The following is a 17,913-nucleotide window of genomic DNA, read 5'->3' as shown; positions in this document are numbered from 1 at the left end:
AGCAGCAGTCACCGTGTCAATCCACTTGGTTGAGGTCTTTCTCTCCTTTTTGGGAGCTCCACCCTACCCAGTATCATGTCCTTTTCTACGGAACAGCATCTCGACAACATGCCCAACAAGCCTCATCATTCCCGCCTCCAAAGAACACTCTGGCTGCACCATCTCCAAGACATAATCTGTTAGTTCTTTTCATTGAACATGGGATGTTCAGTGCTCTTCTCCACCACCACAGCACAAAGACGTCAATTATTTTCCTGTCATCTCAGATGCACAGAAACAAGGTGGAAAGACTATGACCTGAATCAGACACGCCTTAGTCCTCAAACTGACATCTTTGCTCCTAACTTGGAGAGTTCCCTAACTGCAGATTTTCTCAGTGCAATGTGTCTGCTTATTGCCTGACTGCTGGTACCAAGAAATCTAATTATGGATCCAAGCAAGCTGAAATTGTTGACAGTTTCAATCTCCTATCCATCCATCATAATGCTATCTATAGGTGTTTTTGTGGGAATTTTGTTTGCTGAAAGTGTCAATCCTTTTCGCATCCATCATAATGCTATCTATTGGTCCTGTGGTTAACAGTCTTTATTTTTGTGACAGTTAGATTCAATCCATACTAAAGGCTGTATTCCTTGATTTTTTGCAACATGTGCTTCAAGTCCCCCTGACTTTCAGCAAGCAAGATTGTCTTATCTGTATAACGCAGGTTGTTGATAAGTCTCCCTCCAATCCTGATGCCTCACTCCTCCTAATAAAGTACAGGTTCTCAGATAATTTATCCAGCATACAGATTGAACAGGAATGGAGAGAAAATACAATCCTAGCTCACTCTTCCCAATCCCAAGCCATGCTGTGCTCACCTGGTCCATTTACATAACAGCCTCCTGGTCCAGGTGTAGATTCCACATAAGCATAATCAAGTACTCTGGGATTCCCATTCATCTCAATGTCAGCCATAGCTTGTTATGATCCACATAGTCAAAAGCCTTTGCACAGTCAATAATTAACTACAGAGATACAATTATATAATTGCAAATTCTTAAGGAAGAAACCTCTGGGTTGTGCTAACACATATATTCTCATTTGTTTATTGAATGACTTAGTCTGACCACTGTTACCCATTCTTATTTTCTTCTTCTGAAGCATACCTAGTCATTTTTGAAAATTTTTTCTATTTTTTTTTGTCTTTTTGAATCTTTAATCAAAATTCATTCATTTCTTAGTCAAAGGAAGCTTATAACCTTCCATTTCAAGCATGTGTTCAGCTACCATCCACAAATTTTGAAAGCTGAATGGTAAGATTAAGTAACACTGAGTCAATGAATGCATGGAAATATCAAGGAGTAAATAAATAAATCCTGAAGCTGACTTATGTACTGACAGAATAGTTATTTAGATCATGCCACCTAGATTACTAGTTTGCTAAAAGGTGGTGATCTACTCTTACATGGCAGCTCTGTGAGTTGTAACATATTCTTCTAATAAACTTTCCTTTTTTGCTCTATTGATCCACCATAAACTTATTTCCTTTGTAACCACTTGATCTAACACACATTTTCTTAAACTTTATTATGCATTATAATCACCTGCTGAGTTTTAACATTCCTATTAACAGAACAATGATATCAGACATTCTGAAGAAATTTGTCTAGACTTTAGAATTGTACAGGCTCCTCAAATAATACAACTATCTAACTAAGGTTGAAGGTCACTGTTCTGACTGTAAAACATGCGAGCTCATTATTGACTTACAGAAATCTTAGAAACTCATTACTACTATTCTCATTTTATAGACTAAAGGCCACGTTAATGTCTTACCCAAGTCATGTTGTTTTTAATTCTTTCTTATGCTTCTGAAAATTGGACAATGAATAAAGAATGAGAGAAGAAGAATCAATGCCTTTGAGTTGTGGTGTTGGAGAAGAGTTTTGACTATCGCATGAACAAATATGTATTGCAGAAAGTTCAACCAGGGTGCTCCTTAGAGGCAAGGATGGTGAAACCTCATACAACACATGAAGATCATGTTCTTAGGAGGGGCTAGTCCTTGGAAAAATACATCATACTTGGAAGAATGGAGGATCAGTGGGAGAGGGAGGGGAAGAGCCTCAAAAAGAAATGATGACACAGTGACTCTAACAATATACTCAAGTATTTCAGAGATGAAGAAGACAGCACACAACAGAATAGAGTTAAGATATGCTGTTCATAGGGTCACCATGAGTCGTACTACAAAGTATGTAACAATAATAATAATTCCCATTTTATATTAGGAAAGCTGGAGCATAGAAACATTAGATAAACTTTCAGAGTCATAGTGTGTAACCTTTGAGGACAAACTTTATATCACGATTTGCATATTGTACCTTCTAAAAGAAATTATGTTTAATAGAATTAGAACTTAATGCAAACTCAATAATTTTAACCTTTCTTATTAGGAACAGAAAGTGTTATCCTTAATAAATTATTAATTTTCCTTTGATTAAATGATTGCCTCATATATTGAATCAGAATTTATGGGTCTTCATTTCATTCTTGCCTCCTTCTCTGGTTGCAGACTCCAGGACCTCAGAACGCTAATAGATATTATCAGAAAGCTTCTCATCCAAAAAACCCATAAGAAAAGAAATAGAGAATCAAAATGGATTACGCATTTCTTATTATCTGATAAGAAAGGGCATATCAATTTGCCAAGAGAGAAATTGATCCTATGGTTTTCAATTTCTAAAAGAAAATATCTGAAAGAAATGAAAACGGCATCGGGAAACTTAATAGGTATCTTTCTGGGGTGATCATTCTCCAGATGTAGTGATGATTTTCAAGATAATCTCTTAAGTAACAAGATACTGTAGAGAGTTTAATAACTACCTAAATTTAAGCTACAAAGCCATAAATATCCCAAAGATTCAGGGCTATTAAATAATCTTGTTTCTCTATTCAAGGATTTTGGGGTATTTAAAGAAATTGTCTACTGGTCCAGAGTAACCAGTGTTTTCAGGGGAAGAGTCAATTAAAATTGCATTTATTTCAAGTTAGATTAGAAATCTTACAAACATAAAAATATACCTTTGTTATTTTTCACTATACATTAATGTTCAAAGTTTTCCTCCCTTCTTTTCATCATTCATATTACTCCTTAACACTTACTGAATCCCCACTGTGTGCAGATCAATGCAGAAAATGTGTCATGCAGACACAAGGTGAAAAATAAAAGCATCCCCTGAACCTGAGATATTGTCTTATTTTTCAAGTACAGTTATCTCTAGCATTTATAATGTGCAACTTCAAGTTACGTTAGTCTGCCTTGAATAATATTCTTCTTTAATGGTGTTATGTGCCAATTAGTCAGAACAGACCCATGGCAGATTCTCCAGCAGGTTATCAGAGGCTGTAAAAGACACAAGAGGAGATTGTTTGTTTTTCTACAGAAGAGCAAGTGGTGGATTAGAACTGCATGCCTACCGGTTGGTATGCACCTTCTTGTCCACTAGGCTGCCAGAGATTCTTTTATTATTGTTGTTTTTGTGTGCTGTTGAGTCTGAACCAACTCATAATTGACCTTCCAGTGGGTGTTCAGAGGCAGTAGAGGAGGCAATTTCACAGGAAATTTCCCATCTTAATTAATAAATACTATACTAAATGGAGAAGAGTATTGAATGTACCCTGGATTGCCAAGAAAACAAACAGATTCTTCCTGGAGAGGGTTAAACCAGGCTACTCCTTGGAGGCAAGGATTCTGGGGCTTCATCTGACATACTTTGAACATGTAAGGAGGGACTGGTCCTTAGAGAGGGACATCATGCTTGGAGGGTGGAGGGACAGCGCAGGAGGGGAAGACCCTCTATGAGGTGAATTGATTCAGTGACTGGGGTAATCGGGATGGGTGTGTCAGAGGCAATATGATTGGCATAGGAATAGAGTAGGGTTTAGGGCTGTAGTACATAGGGTCACTATGAGTCACAAATGACTCGATGGCACATAACAACAGCAACACATACTAATTCCCAGCCTTCTATAAATTGAACTCATGTTGTCATTAATTTTATTTATAATGATGATAAAACTCCATCTCATGTACTTTGAGCATGTTGCTAGGAGAGACCATCCATTGGAGAGAGACGTTATGCTTGGGAAGGTAGAAGGATGGCGAAAGAGAGGAAAACCCTCAACCAGGTGGATTGACACAGTTACTGCAGCAATGAGTTCAAGTGTATCAGAGATTGTGAGGATGGCACAGGACAGGACAGAGTTCAACACAAGGGAATATTGTATTTTTTAAAATAAAAAAATAGTATGTTAAGATTTTATCTCTTCACAATAATTATTCCATGAATATGCTGAGTAAATACTCCAAGAAGCTGGACTATGTGAAGGGGAACATTGCATCAAGTTTGAAGGAAGATTCATTGACATGCTGAATTGTGCAGATAGCACAGTTTAACAGGTTGAAAATTGAGAGGATATGAAACAGAGAAGACTAGCAAAAGGCTTACAGCTAAATATAAGGAAAACAAAAATCTTCTCAACTACACCAATAGGAAATACAATAAATGCCGAAAAAAATTGAAGTTTTTAAGAATTTAATTTTAGATGGATTGACAACAACAACAACAAAAAATCCCCATGAAAGTAACAGGTAAAAAAAATTAAAAAAATGGAAAGATATATTTCATTAGGCAAATCTGCTGCAAAGACATGTTTCAGGTGTGGTCAAAGATGACTGGGGATGACTTTACCAGAATCCAAACAGATAAAGGGAAGATAATCCATCTTTTGTGATCATGTTGATTGTTACAACCTGATGGCTTGCTCTAGATTGGGCTTTGCTTGTGGAAGTAGATGCTTAAAGATTCCAAATTTAACAGAATATTCTTCATATTCTTCAGCAAAATAAGTATACCTTTTCCTTCAGAATATTGGTTTAATTGTTATTTGTGATGTGCCACTGAGTCTCCGTAACTCATAGCAACTCTGCATGCAACAGCTCTGAACCTTGCCCTATTCCGAGCCAGTCTCATTGACTCCAATACACCTAACTCCATTACCCCTGTTACCGTGTCAAACAATCTCACCCAGAGTCTTCCTCTCCTGTGCTGTCCCTCTACCCTTCCAATTATAATATCCTTCTTCAAAGGACTGTGTCCTTCTGGCAACATGCCATGAAACATGCAACTTCAAGATCTTTGTCTCTAGGGAGCAACTTGGTTTTACTCTCTATAGGACATACCTGTTTGTTCTCTTGGAAGTCCACAATATGTTCAGTATTCTTCTATAGCACCACAACTCAAAGGCATCAATTCTATCACTCTTAGTCATTGGCCAGCTCTGTGCTGCATCACAAGTAATTGTGAAAACTATGGGCTGTATCAGGCACATCTTAGTCTCCAGACTGGCACTGTTGCTTTTCAGCACTTTGGAGAGGTCCCTAATAGAAGATTTACTCAATGCAATTCATCTTTTTCTTTTCCAACTACTAGTGCCAAGGATATTGACTGTGGAACTGAACAATCTGAAACAATCTCTTGTTTATCCATCATAATACTATCATTTGGTCCAGTGGTGAGAGTTTTGTTTTCCTGATTTTGAGTTTCAGTCCATATTGGAGACCTTCTTCACAAATTCTACAAGTCCTCCTCTATTTTGTCAAGCAAGGCTTTGTTATCTGAATAGCGCCCATTATTATTTTTTTCCATGATAAATGGACGAAAGATTGAACTTGTGAATAATTCCATTTTACTTAGATTCTTAATAAACCTACATAGGGTCAGTAGTCAAGAAATTAAACATATTATTGTTGTTAGGTACCACTGAGTTAAGTAAAACCCAGAGTGACCCTATGAAAAACAGATTAGAACCCTATACATTTTATGCCACCCTTATCCTTCCTGACACACTAGAGCCTGTTGTAGTAGTCATCAGGTCAATGCACCTCTCCTTCACTGACCCTCTGTCTTTCTGAGTATCATGTTCCTCTCCAAGGAATAGCACCTCCTAGCAACATATCCATAATATGTGAGGTGAATCTTTATCATCTTTGCTTTCAAAGAGCACTCTGGCTGTAATTCTCCATGATATATTTGTTCTCTTGGCAGTCCATGAAATTCTCAGTGCTCTTCTCCAACACCACAGCTCAAAGGCATCAATTCTTCTGTAACTCTTATCCTTATTCATTGCTCAGCTATCAGATGCATACCAAGTGATTGGAAAGACCATGGCCTGAATCAGACACACCTTAGTCCTCAAAATAACATCATTGCTCCTCAATAATTTGGAGAGGTCCCTAATTGCAGACTTTCTCAGCGCAATATGTCTCCTGATTTCCTGCCTGCTGGTACAAAGGGTGATAATCACGGATTCAAGTAAGCAGTTGTTGACAGTTTCAATCTTCTCTCCATCTATCAGGATGTTGCCTATAGGTCCAGTGACAAGAATCTTTGTTTCATTCTTCTTCCTATAGTCTAGCCTCTTGAATAATCTTTTCCACATATAGATTATAAGAGTACGGAGACAGGACTCATCCCTGACATTCCTTTCCTGGTTCTGAGCGATTTAGTGCTTCTTTACTCTGTTTGACAACATCTTCCTGGTCCAAGATAGTTTTCATATGAGCACAACTGAGTTTTCTGGGATTCCCATTTGCTCTAGGCCAGCCACAATTTGTTGTGATCAACACAGCCAAATGCCTTTGCACAGTCAATGAAACATAGACATTCCTCTGGTACTCTTTGTTTCTGATCAAGATCCATCTGGCATTGGCTATGATGTCCCTCATGCCATGGCCTTTTCTAAATCCAGCTTGCACTTCTGGCATTTCTCCATCAATGTACTGTTCCAACAATTTAAAAAAAAAATCTTCAGCACAATTTTGCTTGCATTGTGATATTACTATTCAGTCACATCCACACTGTAGGGTTACTTTTTTTTTTTTTAATAGGAACAAATATGGAGCCTTTTCAGTCTGTTGGACAGGTAGTTGTAGGGTTGGGAAATCAGAAATTGGCCATCTAAAATGATGATATATATATACAGCAGGAGACCTGATGGAACTGGCTTACATGCTTTCACAAATGGAGTTATTAGTAGGATGATTATGAGGGGAAAGTTAATTCTTTAAATATATTAATGGCTGGAAAGCTTGAAAGTGTTCTGTGATGTGGAGGGTCCACTGTCTAAAAACACACGGGAGGATATTGCTTATCTTTCTTCTGCAGAGCATCTAGTGAGTTTGAACCTTGTACTGTCTTGCATTAACAAAGCAACTCCCTTCTCTACGAGGAGGTGTCGTCAAGTCTAATATGATTTATAGCATTCTCTGAACAAAGATCTGAACCTGTCCTGTCCTGTGCCAACCTCACAATCTCTAATACACTTTGCCCATTGCTGCAGTCACTGTGTCAAACTACATGGTTGTGGGTCTTTCATTCCTTCATCATCCCCCGACCTTTCCAAGCATGATGCTCTTTTCCCAGGAATATAGCCTTTCCTAGCAACATGGCCAAAATATGTGAGACAAAGCTTTGCCATCCTTGCGTCTAAGGAGCAATCTGGTTGTACTTCCAACTCATCCCTGTTTGTTCTTTTTGCAGTCCTTGGGATCTTCAGTTCTCTTCTCCAACATAGCAATGCACACTAGGGATCCTACTGACTGATAGGCACCTTCATAATGTATGAAAAAATGATTGAAACTGTCAGTGACTTCATCTTACTTGGATCCACAATCAATATCCTTGGCGCCAGCAATAAAGAGATCAGGAGACACGTTGTTGTTGTTGTTGTTGTTGTGTGCTAGCAAGTCATCTGTGATTCATAATGGCTCTATTTAAAACAGCTCTGAACCTTGCCCTATCCTAAGCCAGTTTCCCTGTCTCCAACAAACCTACCCCGAGTTACTGAGTCAATCCATATCATCCAGGGTGGTGTTCCTCTCCCCTTGCAAGCATGACGTCCTTCTCCAAAGATTGATCCTTTCTTCCTGTCTGCCTGCCCAAAGTATGTGAGATGAAGCTTTAAAATTCTGGCCCCCAAGGATCAGCCTGGTTTTACCCTCTCCATGACATAACTGTTTGCACCCTTGGAAGTCCATGGTATGTTTAAAACTCTCCTCTGGCACCACAACTCAAAGGCATCACCTGTATTCATTGTCCAGATTTCTGATGTATAGCAAGTAGTAGCAAAGACTATAAAATGACACTGGTGATTTTACTACTCTGGAGAGTCTGGGGAGGTCTTTGACAGCAGATTTTAAAGTTGCAATTTGTCTTTTGATTTCTTGACTGCTGGTGCCAAGAATGTTGATCATAGAACCAAATAAGATGAAATTGTTAATTTCAATCTCTTCTCCAGCTATCATGATGCTACGTTTTGGCCCAGTGGTGACATTATCTGTTTTCTTTATTTTGAGACATAATCCATATAGAAGACTGCAGTCCTTGACCTTATGCAGCAAACATCTCATGTTCTCTGCAGTTTCAGCAGAGTTGTGTCATCTTTGTGATACGCATTACTGATGAGTCTTCCTCCAATCCTGATGCCACATTCCTCCTCCTAGAGTCCAGCCTCTTGGATTATCTGCTCTGCATGTAGATTTTAAAGTTATGGAGTTAGGATGCATCCTGGTGTAGATCTTTCCTGATTTTGAACAATGCAATATTTCCCTGCTCTGTTCTGACATATTGCTCAGTAGAGTCTGCAGTCAGTAGTCTCTCCAAATTATTGTGGAGCATAAAAACAAATACTACATAAGACCATTATTGTAAAAACTGAAGGATAACCAGTAAGATGTGCATGGATATCAAAAGAGGGGAAGGCTGGGGCAAGAGGGCTAAAGATAGAAAGGAGTGAGAAATCACAGGGTCACAGTATGGATGGAGGGAGGGGATGAAAAAACCCTAATAAATGTAAATGAATGAACCACAATGTGAACAAATTATTGTATGCAAATCAATACTGTTTTATTAATTACTAAGGGGCAACCTTCAATATGGTGTGAAGCTCAACATCAAGAAAACAAAAATTCTCACCAATGGGCCAATTGGCAGAATCATTATGGATGGTGAAGAGATTGAGATTTACAGTTTTGTTTATTTGGTTCCAAAATCAACACTCTTGGTACCAGCAGCCAGGAAATCAAGAGATAAATTGCATTGGGAAAGTCATCTCTCAGGGGCTTCTCCAGAATATTAAAGAGCAATGATGTTATACTTCAGACTAAGGTGTACCTGATCCAGACCATAGTCTTCACAATTGCATCAGATTGCTGGACAGTGACTAGAGATGATAGAAAGAAAAGTGATGCCTTTGAGCTGTGGTGCCTTTGAGCTGTGGTGCTGGAGCAGAGTGTTGAATATATCATGGACTGCAAGGAGAACAAACCAGTTCATCCTTGAGAGTGTGAAACCAGGCTGCTCTGTGGAGTCAAGGATTCTCAAGCTTTGTCTGACATATTTTGGTTATGTTGCAGGGAGGGACCATTCCTTGGGGAGAGACATCATGTTTGGGAGGGTGGAGGGACAGCACAGGAGAGGAAGACCCTCGATATGAGATGTATCAATGCAGCGATTGGGGTAATGGGACTAGGTGTGTTAGAGACAGTGAGTTTGGCACAAGATAGAGCAGGGTTTAAGGCTCTTGTACATAGGGTCACTATGAATTTAAAGTGACTTGAAGGCACATAACAACAACAACAAGGGGCAGTAATGTTATTTTGATGCCTAAGGTGGGTTTGATTCAGACTATAGTCTTTTGAATTACTTGTTATGCTGCTGAGAGCTGGAACACAAATAAGGATGACAGAAAACAAATTAACACCTTTTAACTGTGGTGTCAGATTATCTAGAGGTAAGAAATTGCACTGCCAATCCTAAGGCACGCCTTTTGAATCCAGTAGCTGTTTCTTGAGAAGATGAGCAATATTCTCCTATGCAATTTATTTAAAAAAAATAAACAACAAACAGCACTGATGGGTCATCTGTCATTAATTTAAAATTAAAGGCATGCAATAACCACAACTTGCATGGCCAAAGAACAAATCAATTTTAGAAGAAATGAATCTCAGTTATCCTTGGAGCCTAGGATAGTGAAATTTCTTCTCTCATACATTACATATGTTACCTACCAGGAGGATCTAATTCCTAGAAAAGCATATAGTCCTTGCAAAAGTGATGAATCAGCCAAAGAAAAGATGAGTTGACTATGTGACGCCAACAGTTAGCTTAAGTATAGTAGAGCTAACGAGGTAGACACGGGCCCAGGTATGATGTCATTTTGTTGTACATGGGGTTGCTATGAGTTAGAGCTGACTCAATCACACCTAATCACAGCTAATTCTTTAGTTTCCTAACTTTAAAGTTAAATGCAAAATATTTTAAAAGTATCTTTTAAGTGTACATTTTTCATATAGCAATCCTTTTCAGCATGCTTAATTTCTGTCTGAAGGCCTCAATTTAATCTTCAGAGCATTTTCCTTTTACCTCATAGCACTTTCCTTCTTTAATATTTAAACATTTTCCTTAGCATTTCCATAGCATTTTCCTTCCTCCTTAATGTTCCTCATAAATGAGAGTAAAAAAGTTCTTAGCTTTTTTCCAAAATAAAGAGATAACTTCATTTTTTAAATAATTTTTCCCAAGTCAGTATAAAAGTCTGTGTTGAATTTCTACTGTCATCAGTATAAAAGTCTATGTTGAATTTCTACTGTCATCATTCTTTATTTCTGAGCTCTGGGTTAAGGAAATGGGAAAGATCTGGTGTGAAAAACCACATGCATGATTTTTATAAGTAAACCAGTATAAAATAAAAAGTTTATATTTTTAAACAATGGAACTCCATGATATTTTAGATTGTGAATTATCGGACAAGAAATTCGTAGTTACTCTTACTTTGTTCCTTCATATATATAATGCCTTGGGCATTTTTGAGATTTTATCATTAGCATTCCATAATTTGGTTATGGAATACTTCATTGTGATGTTCTACATGATTTTTATGTTTACTGTTCTTTGACTTTATTAAATTTGTTTGTTTCATTTCATTACATCTGGAGCATTATTCATCATTATTTCAGCACCAAACATTTTTCATGTCTCATATCTAAGATCTCAATTTTAAATATTCTAGACTACTTTTGGAAGCATGGGTGGCATCCACTTCCTAAATAACATGCCTCCAGAAACTCTATGATAAATTTTGATAAATGTTGATAGTTGTAGAGGCGCTTCAGGCCTTTTGTTCATAGGGTCACTATGAGTCGTGTTGACTCAAAGGCAATCAACATTTCTTGATATATTGCTATGTTGTTATTATGATGTTATGTGCCATTGAGTCGCTTGCAACTCTAGGTACAGCAGCCCTAAATTCTGCTCTATTCTGTAACTATCTTATTGTCCCTGACACACCTATCCCCATTACCCCAGTCACTAAATCAATGAATTTCATTAAGCGTCTTCCTCTCTTGCTCTGTCTCTCCACCCTCTCAAGCATGATGTCCCTCTCTAAAGATTAGTCCCTCCTTGCAACATGTCCAAATTATGTTAAATAAAACTTTAGAATCCTTACCTCTAAGGAGCAGCCTTGTTTCACCCTCTCCAGGTTGAACTTGTTTATATTCCCTACATGTTCATGATATATTCAATATTCTTCTCCACCACCACAGCTCAAAGGCATCAATTCTCCTCCTATAATCCCTAATTATTGTCCAGCTTTCTGATACATAGCAAGTAACTTCAAAAGCTATTGCATGGATCAGATGCACCGTAGTCTCCAGATTAACATCGTTGCTTTTTAGTACTTTGGAGAAGTCTTTCACAGAGGACTTTCCCAAAGCAATTTGCGTTTTAATTTCCCAGCTGCTGGTACTTAGAGTGTTGGTTGTGGAGATGAGAAAACTAAAGTTATTAACAATCTCAATCTCTCTTCTCCATCTATCATGATGCTGCCAATTGGCCAAGTGGTAAGAATCTTTGTTTTCTTGATGTTGAGCTTCAATCCATATTTAAGGCTGCATTCCTTAACATTCTGCATCAAGCGCTTCAGGTACTCCACAATTTCAGCAAGCAGGGTTGTGTCATCTGCATTAACACAGATTGTTGAGGAATCTTACTCCAATTCTGATGCTACTTTTCTCATAACAGAGCCCAGCCACCCAGATAATCTGTTCTGCATATAGATTGAAAAGGTATGGAGATAGGACACATCCCTCGCATGTACTCTTCCCAATTTTGAACCACAAGTATTTCCTTGCTCTGTTCTGATGACTGCCTCCTGGTCCAAGTATAGGTATCACATAAGTCCTATAAAGTGTTCTGGGATTCCCAGTCTACTCAGAGTCAGCCACAGTTTCTTGTGATCCACACAGTCAAATGCCTTTGCATAGTCAATGAAACACAGATAGACATTCCTCTGATACTCTCTGATTTCAGCCAAGATCCATTTAACATTAGCTACAATATCCCTAGTACCACAGCCTCTTCTAACTCCAGACTATACTTTTGGCAGTTCTCTGCTGATAGACTGTTCCAGTCGTTTTGAGGGTAATTTTCAGCAGAATCTTGCTTGTATTTGATAGTAATGATATTTTTGGATAATTTCCACACTTGTCTTATCATCTTTCTTCATAATGGGAACAGATAGTTGGCCAGGTGGTTGTCCTCCAGATTTCTTAGCACAATGTGGTAAGCACTTCCAGGGCAGTATCTGTTTGTCGAAATATGTTAACTGGTATACCATCAATTCCTGGGACCTTGATTTTTTGTCAATTCTTTGGGAGCAACTTGAACTTCCTCCTTCATCACCATAGGTTCTTACTCATATGTTGTTTCATTAAATTCTTCTGTGTCCACCAATGTGGAAAGAAGAAAATTAATAAAAAGTCATTTAAACAAACAAACTAAAAAAAACCCCAAAATAACCTTCTGATACAATGATTCTGTATACTCCTTCTATCTTCTTTTAATATTTCGTGGATCATTTCATATTCTGCCCAAATCATCCTTAAGTATTGCAAGTTGAGGCTTGAATTTGTCCTTTAGTTCCTACAGCTTAAGAAATGCTGAATGCCTTGAATACAAGTGAGCCAAGACAAAATGAGCTGCGGGAAGATATAAAGAATATCATCTAAGAAAAATGCAAGGGCTCATCATTACAAAGACATAGGAGGAAGAAAAGGGTTGTGTTTTGGGTTTGCTGGGGTTTTTTTTTGTTTTCACCCAGTTGGAAGAAGTTTTTAATGATGAACAGATTTTCACTCTCATATAATTGTTAATATTGTTTTGTAGTTTTGTGGTTTTTCTTTTTTAAAATTTTTCTTCCCCTCTCTGTGTCTGGAGATGGATGCTTAATCTTTTTTAGTTTATCTGTTTAGATTACTTTTCATTCATTTTCCTCTTTATACATTAATCATTATCTTAATTTAATTCTATATATATGATTATATTTAGTAGTATATATAGGGAGCTTCTAATAAGAAGAAGAATTGATATATTTGAACTGTGGTATTGAAGAAGAGTGCTGGAGTTCCCAAGGATTGCCTAAACGAACAGCTGTTTGGAGTAGGTAAAACTCCTTGGAGGCAAGAATAAGGAATCTCCTTTCTAGCTCATAGCTCATTCTGCAGATTTTCAGTTAGTAAAACGTATGAGAGAAGAATGCCCATCCTTCTCCACTGGAGCAGCTGGTGGATTTGAACCACATGCCTTTGGTATTACAGTGCAATTTACCACCAGGTCAACAGAATTCCCTTATATGTAGTATATATAATACAATTGTTGTTGTTATAGTTATGTACTATTGAGTCAGAACCAACTCATAGCTGACACCCCAGCAGATTTTCAGAGACAATTTAATCACATAGAAAATTGCCCATCTTCATCCCATGGAGCAGTTGGTGGATTCAACCCACATTGCTTTTGGGATGGCAGTGTAGCTCCTTGTCAATAGACCACTAGAGCTCCCTATAATATAATTAGATAGATGAAAGATGAGATAGATAGATAGATAGATAGATAGATAGATAGATAGATAGATAGATAGATGATAGATAGATAGATAGATAGATAGATAGATAGAATTGTTGAGTTGTTGTGTACCAACCCATAGCTGACGCTTCGGTGGGTTTTCAGAGGCAGGTAATCATATGGGGAGAGATTCCTCCTCTTTCATGGGAGGAGATTGCCCATCCTTCTCCCACAGAGCAGCTGGTGACCTCGAACTGCATGTGGTCTGGATTGCAGCACAGCTTCTAGCCATTAGGCCACCAGAGCTCTTTGTTGTTGTTATGTGCCAATGAGTCACCTGTGTGCCTCATAACAACCCCATGGACAACACCTCTGAAGCCTGACCTGTCCTAAGCCTGTCTCATTGACTCTGACACATCTAACCCCATTGGCTCAGTTACTGTATTAATCCATCTAATCCAGAGTCTTTCCTACACTCTTCCTCAACCCTTCAGAGCATGATGTCCTTCTTCAAGGTCTGGTCCCTCGTGGGTATGTGCCCAAAATATGATAGATGGAGCTTCAAAATCCTAGCCTCCAAGGAGAAATGTGGTTTCACCCTCTCCAAGACAGATATATTTATTTTCTTGGCAGTCCATAGTATATTCAAGACTCTTTTCCAGCACCACAACTAAAAGCCATCAATTCTTCTTCTGTCATCCTTAGACATTGTTCAGCTCTCTGATGCATAGTGAGTAATTGTAAAGACCACGGCCTGGATGAGGTGTAATTGAGTCTCTAGACTAATATTGTTGATCCTCAGCACTCTGGTGAAGTCCTGACAGTATATTTTCACAGTGCAATTTATCTTTTGATTTCCTGACTCCTCGTGTGAAAAGTGTTGATTGTGGGGTCAAGCAAGCTGTTATTATTAGCAACCTCAATCTCTTCTCCATCTATCATAGTGATACCAACTGGCCCAGAATCTTTGTATTCTTGATGTTGAGCTTCAATCCATATTGAAGCTTGCAATCTTGACTTTCTGCAGTAAGCAATCCTGATACCATGTTCTTCCTCATAAATCCCAGCCTCCCGAATGATTTGTTTGGCATATAGATTGAAAAGGTATGGAGACAGGACACATTCCTGATTTTGAACCATGCAGTATTTCCTTGCTCTGTTCTGAGGACTGATTTCTGGTTTAAGCAGAAGTTTTACATAAGCACAGTCAAGTGGGATTTCCCATTTTCCAAAAGGTTAGCCACAATTTGTCAACAATCCAACAGTCAAATGCTTTTGCATAGTCAATAAAACACAGGAATTCTTCTAGTACTCATTACTTTCTGCCAAGATCCATCTGACATTGATGACAATTCCATTAGTGCTACGACCTCTTATAAAGCCAGCTTGTATTTCTGGTAGTTCTAGTCAATGGGCTGTTCCAGACATTTTAAAAAACGATCTTTAGCAGAATTTTGCTTGTGTGTGATATTAGTAATATTGTTTGATCATTTCCACAATCTGTCGGGTCACGTTTTTTGGAATTGAATAAGAATATTATGTGAGATAGATACTATGAGCAAAGATTTCTGTCCTGGTAGAAGTGTAATCAGGGTACTCGTTATAGATAAGAATAGTAAAACTCTAACATATTTTGGGCATGTTGTCAGGAGGGCCCAGGCTTAGGAACGAAGATTGTACTGGGAAAGGTGGAGGGTCAGAAAGAGAGGAAAGATGCTCAAGAAGATTGATTGACACAATAGTGGCAATGGGCCCTAGCATGGGAGAGACCGTGAGAATGGTGCAGAATAGGGCACATTTCAGATTGTTGTTCATAGGTTTCCTGTGATTTGTCATCACCCTAATAGCATTTACCAACAGCAACAAGAGACAAAGGTAGCTGTTTGAGAACAATTATATCTCAATCTCTTTTATTAATATTGTACAAAAATGCAAGCATTTTCTAGTCTAGCAGAGTGGGTAGAGCTTGACTGCTATCCAAAAGGTTGGTGGTTCAAACCTGCCTGCAACCTCATTTTAAGAAGGACCAGGGCATTTACTCCTGTAAATATAATAGCCTACAGTCTGAAACAGCCTCCTTTGTCCTGTAAGGTAAACTATGAGTCAAATTTAATCAATCAATCAATCAACAAAAATCCTAAATATATCACAAACTAATTTAGTAAAGAAAAGATTGCATGGTTATAATCAGGAAAGATGTATGTTAGGACTATCTCCATACCTATTGAATCTTTCTGTGGAACAAATAATCCGAGAACTTGAAGTATATGGAGAAGGATGTGGCATAAAGATGAGAGAAGACTTATCTGCATTATGCAAATGATACAGTCTTGCTTGCTCCAAGTGTGAAGGACTTGACACAATTGCTGCCAAAAATAAAAGACCACAGCCTTCAATAGGAATTACTTTTCAAAATAGAAAAAAAACCAAATCCTCACCACTGGGCTAATGGGCAACTTGATGTAAAAGAAGAGAGAAAATGCCCATGATTTGATCTTGCATGGACCCACAATCAACATCCTTGGCATCAGCAACCAGGGAATCAAAAGATGTATTGCACTGGGAAAGTCCGTTGTCAGGAACTTCTCCACAATGTAGAAGAGCAATGATGTTAGTTCGAAAACTGTGGTGTACCTGATGATCCAAACCATAATCTTTTCAATTACTTGCTATGCAACTGAAAGTTGAACAATGGAAAAGAATTACAGAAGAAAAATTGATGCCTTTGAGATGTGTTCTTACAGGAGAGTACTGAAAATCCCATGGACTGTGAAAAGGACACACAAATATATCTTGGAAAATGTGCAGCCAGGGTGCTCCTTGGAGGCAAGGGTAGTAAACTTAATCCCATATCCTTTGAGCATGTTGTTAGGAAAAGCTAGTCCTTGGAAAAGGACATCATGATTGGAAAGGTAGGAGTAAGCAAATAAGGAGAAGACGCTCAATGAGATCATCAACACAAATCCTGTTACACTGAACTCTAATATCTCATAGAAGATGACAATGGCACAAGGCAGGGCAGAGTTCAGAGCTATTCTTCCTAGGGCTTTTATGAATCCTAGTTGATTCAGCAGTCTTAATAACAAAGAACAATTGAATTACATCATGTACAAAAGTGTCACAACTAACTAGTTTTTGTTAAATAATTGAAATATCTTCTTAATGATAAAAATATATTTTAGCATCTTAATAGAATTTAGGAAGACAAACTGCTATCATCTTAAGAGTTGTTAGAAAGAGTTGTTAGTAAAATTCATTCATGATGCAAAAATAAAGACTTAGGAAAGTAGAAATAGAATTTAATTAAGACCCTCTAATGAGACAAAGAAAAATGATACTCCTAATATTTTTAAGGATTGTTTTGAATTATTCACAGACAAGGAATCTGAAAGAGCTGATAAATATATGAAATGATAATAATGCTCACTTGTAATTGTATGGTAGTCATGAGTCATAATTGGTTGGGTGACAAGGATTATTTTTAAGTGTTTAAATGTTTCCTTGTCATATAACAGTCATATGAAATTTGTAATAGTTAAGTGTTAACTATATATGAACCTCTATTAAAAATGCATTATTTAAAAATTCTATTGAGTCCTATATTGTTGCTGATGAGAGCTAGTCGCGTAATCATCAGTATCTGGGCTGTAATTCCAAAGGCTCTTGGTTTCAATCCATCAGCTTTGGTGACTTAAAGAAAAGAAACTGCCGTAAACATATTTCATCCAGTTTTTCCCAGCCTTACCCCCACCCCGATGGCAGCCTCATTCTACAACAGTGGCACCATATAGCATTTGTCCCTTTGTGACTAAGATACCTCATTCAGCATAATGTTCTCGTTTATGGCATTGAAGTCTATGGGGGAGAGAATAGTTTTAAAGTATTATATTTTGGGGCATTATGCTTGTCGTAGGAGTACGCAATGAGGGTTGCAGAGTGGATTATATTTGGGGTTGGGGGTGGG

This window comes from Elephantulus edwardii, unplaced genomic scaffold, assembly GCF_000299155.1.
Source record: "Elephantulus edwardii isolate Elephantulus edwardi_28Jun2011 unplaced genomic scaffold, EleEdw1.0 scaffold00029, whole genome shotgun sequence".
NCBI lineage: Eukaryota > Metazoa > Chordata > Mammalia > Macroscelidea > Macroscelididae > Elephantulus > Elephantulus edwardii.
Note: the sequence above shows the minus strand (reverse complement) of the source record.